A 4,372-nucleotide genomic window follows, 5' to 3' on the forward strand; every position below is an offset into this window, starting at 1 on the left:
ACACACACACACACACACACACACACACACACACACACACACACACACACACACACGGTTCAATTTTGAGTTTTCGGCTTAAATAGCCATCAGCGAAGGCTAGTTGTAAGGTACAGAGTTTGCTTTCATGTGTGACATTTTTAGAAGGCTTGAGTGGCCCCGGCTAATGAGATGCACAAACATCTTGGGAAAAGGCAGCATTGCTGAGAAATGCATAGTTCCCAGACCCTCTTGCAAGCAACCTTCCCCCCAGTCCTCAGCCAACTCCCAGTACACACACACACACACACACACACACACACACACACACACACACACTGACCTATAGTTCCCAGAGCCTCCTCCAAGCAACCCTCCCCACTGTCCCCAGCCAACTCCCAAAACACACACACACACACACACTGAACTTTGACAGAGAAAAAAAAGCCAAATTCTGGGGTTAAAGAGAAAGGGTGCCATCATGCCCTACTTTCTAGTGGCCTCCACCCTGAGTTCCTGCTAAAAAAGAAAACAGCAGCCCCCAACATTCAGAAACTAGGCTGCACTCACACCTAGGCTATTAGATGTAAACAATCCTACTGGATGTAAACAATCTCACAGAATACCAAACTCAGATAAGGTCACACAAAATGAGGCAAAGTCAGTCCACTTCCTAATTTTGTCCAAGCACAAATACAAGGTCACTGTGCCACCTGTGAAATACCAAACATACCCTCTTTTGGCTAAAAGAAGTGACTGCTGTGAGTTTACCAATTACAGCTCTATTCTCCTGCTAGTCCAGATGAATAAAATGTATTCACACTCAGAATTGTCTCTGCTTTCCGACAATGTCCAATGTAGAGCACACCCTGCTTGCTTAGGCCCTCCCCAAATGACCCAACCGAAACCCAAATGCTAGAATAGGTTCTAACTCCCTTTTCCTAAGACACCTCATGGTTCCCTATGGTGTGTTCTCTCTCACTGGGAGTCATAATCCCAACTTATTTAACTGCAGATGTGTTCCTGGGGTGGGGGGGGGTGGTCTTTGAAGGGCACAGCCCCTCTCCAAATAACTGCCCATCCCTATTTCCTCTCTTGGTGTATTTGTTGGCTGGTTAAGAACATGAGCGCTGGAGTCAAATATCTGGCTCCAAATCCCAGCTCTGCAGGACTTTGGCAATTTACTTAGCCTCTTGGAACCTACTTCAGGAAAACAGGTCTATCCTCACAGGGGACTGGGAGAGTTCAGTAAGATATGTCAAGTGCATCAGAATGGAAAGAGGCTACGAGACACCAATAAGAAGTTATATACTATAAGTCTAGAGTGAAGGACTCTGCTTGGCCCATAGTCTTTGGAAACATGCCAACTAATGTCATGTTGCTGCAATTTATTACAGTAAGTTTGATGACCAAATATACTGGTCTAGATTGACTGGCCCTCAAACAATAATTGAGTAATAGCTTTTCAGCAAAACTTCTACTCCATAGAAGAATGTACTAGGGTCACCAAAATAAGACATTTTAATGGATACATCTCATGTTCTGTGTATTATTTCTAGAGTCCTCGCTACAAATGAGATCTCTGCCCTTGCTGGTCTCACAGAGAAATCTTATCATCTCCTGACGATGTGATATTCAGGGTGGGGGGACACAAGGTACTGGAGAGAGACTCAGTTCAAGACATCTCTTCCTTTTACCAACTTTGGTAAGTTACGTAACTTGAAACTGTTTTCTTTGTAGTACATACATGCCTATAGGATTATTGGAAAGTAAAAAAAACTCATACACACACAGGTAATTTGGCTAATGCAGAGCAAGCATTCAATTATTGTTATGACACACCCTTCACTAGTCTCTCTTCCAAGGCCTGAAATCTCACACACACACACACACACACACACACACGGTTCAATTTTGAGTTTTTGGCTTAAATAGCCATCAGTGGAAACAATGGAGCCTTTGCCTGTACAGTCCTGTTCCCTGGGGGTGGGACTCTCAGCCACTCCTTTGTGAATATCTCTGAGACCTGTCGGACCCTCTCAGCAGGTGTAAGGTGGTCCTCAGTGTACTTAACCCCAGTGAGGGTGGCAACAGCTTAAATATCTAAGGTACGAAGGGATGGACTTAAAGTTTGGAATGTGACTGGCAAAAAAGTACTTATGAAATATATCTGAATATGCTCCATCTAGGAGGATATGTTAATGGCTTTGCGCAGGAACTGTATATATGTACAAAACATGGAGAAAGTGAAGGTTTTGAGTCTAGTGGAAAATATCTTTCATCTCTCCCAAGAGCCCATCCACAGAGCATTTGGGGCCCTTGGGACACCTGTCCAATAGGGGCTTGAGTGAAAGTCAAGGGGCTAGGGGCAGAAAAACAGGGAAGGAGTCTGGAAAAAAGTTCCAAGACCAGATGAGAATGGAACATACCTTTTAGATCCCAGAAGATACCAAACTTCTCTAGGAGCTAGAACAGGGATACAGATTCAGGAAACCTACCTTTAAAAATCAAAGAAGTCCCCCACCTCAAAAAAAAAAATAAATTAAAAAATGAGAGAAGCAACGATGATGGCAAAAATGACGTCATGGTCTTGAAGTCAGAAGACCTGCGTCTGTACCCCGATTCTGCCATTTACTAGCAGTGAGATTTCTGGCAAGGCCCCCACTGTTCAAAACCTCTACTTCCTCATCTACCCTACTAATCTCAAGAGTCAACAGGATCAATAAAGTGTGTGTAAAAACATCACAAACCACACAGCACAATAAAACTGAGTGGCAGGGTGAGAAAAAAAATAAAAACGTGTAAAGTAATGCAGTTCACGTATTTGTGATGTCCAAATAGATTGCGCTCCTACAATCCTTAACAATTACAGGAGGCCTGTGTACAAAGCTCAAAAAGCTTGGCCTCTTTGTAGCAGTTGACAATGAAAACACACAGGGCAGGAACACTTGGTTCTTTTGAGGCCAAACTCCTCTGCCCAGCCGAGAATAGAAGCAGGAGGGCGAGAGCAATAAGCAAAGGTCTTAAAAAATTCTCTTCCACCCTGGGAAGTTTCACGATGAGTCACTGAAACGACTTACCTTGGTTGAAAGAAAACCTGAAGAACAGTAATTGGCACAGAGCAGTGGTTTCTAAAACATTTCCGCAAAAACGCAGATGCCTGTTAGTAGCTGAAAACACGTGGGGGAATTTCCACATGGTAGGAGCTGTATTTTGTTCCCATTTACTAAAAAACTGAATTCTCAAATATGGATCCTCAAATTCCTTGCACACAGTAATTCTCTTCCTTGACCCTCCCAACCACGACCAGGAACCCACTGCTCCAAACTGGGAATCCCTGGCATGGGCTGTTGGCAATCACAGCAGTCCAGTCTGTATAATTAAGAGAATGTGGGGCAGAATGCTCAAGATTCTGCAGAAAGAGAGAGAAGAGCAAGGGCAGAAAGCTGAAAACCATCATTATTTCTTTGCTAAATGAAAAACAACAACAACAAAAAAAACAGCTTTTACTTGTCCCTACCGAGTCAAAGGTAAACCAGGCCAGCCCTAGGTAAACCCGTCCTGTCTATAAAATGTATTTTCCTTTCAAATTCTCCTTCCCTACTTGGGAGGTGACGGCTGCCTTTCTCGGGATCCCCAAGCCCTCCCTCCCCTTCCTCACCCTGTTTGGGAAGGACATTATTTACACTCATCGGCTGGCACTCATTCATGTTCAAGTGGAACAATTAAAGTGTCATGTAGTAATGATGGCTTGGGAGAGCCTGGGGCACAGTGCCGCAATGCTTGCTGAAGAACGTCCACATCTACGTTATTTACGTGTCCATTCACCCATGCAAACACAGTATTATTTCTGTATCCGAGTATCCATCTCTGAATATTTCTGTGTTCCGGTATCCACCCCTTATTACCTTCCTGAGACTATCTTCCCACATCCCTGCCCCCCACCCCAGGAAGCTCAGCAGTACTGTCCTCTTCTCTCCCAAGTCACAGCCCCCGGGGGGCCCCATCTTCCTCCCAAATCAAAGGCTTCCTGAGCCCTGGCCTCCATCCCTTCCTATCCTATACCCAACGAGGCGAGCCCCGGAGGCCAGCCCCACTGCAGCCGGTATTGATGGGGGGGGAAGGAGCAAGCACAAGAAGATGAAGAGAACAGAAGCATGACGCAGCCCAGGAAATGAGATGCAGATGCACCTGCCACAGGCCTGGAGCTGGTTATTCAAAGGGGTTTCACACAGGAAGAACAGGAGAAAGGAACAGGAGGACCAAGAAGAGAGGGAGTGAGGGGGCTCAGTCCAATGTGTGTGTTTCTAAACCGCTGAGGATTAAGGATGCTGAAATGAACACACCCATAGGCCTCAAACAACAGTGAAAAACCAAGATGGAGCACCCAAAG

The sequence above is a fragment of the Callorhinus ursinus genome, unplaced genomic scaffold, assembly GCF_003265705.2.
Source record: "Callorhinus ursinus isolate GAN/ISIS: 27379988/994484 unplaced genomic scaffold, GSC_fseal_2.0 scaffold1, whole genome shotgun sequence".
NCBI classification, from domain to species: domain Eukaryota; kingdom Metazoa; phylum Chordata; class Mammalia; order Carnivora; family Otariidae; genus Callorhinus; species Callorhinus ursinus.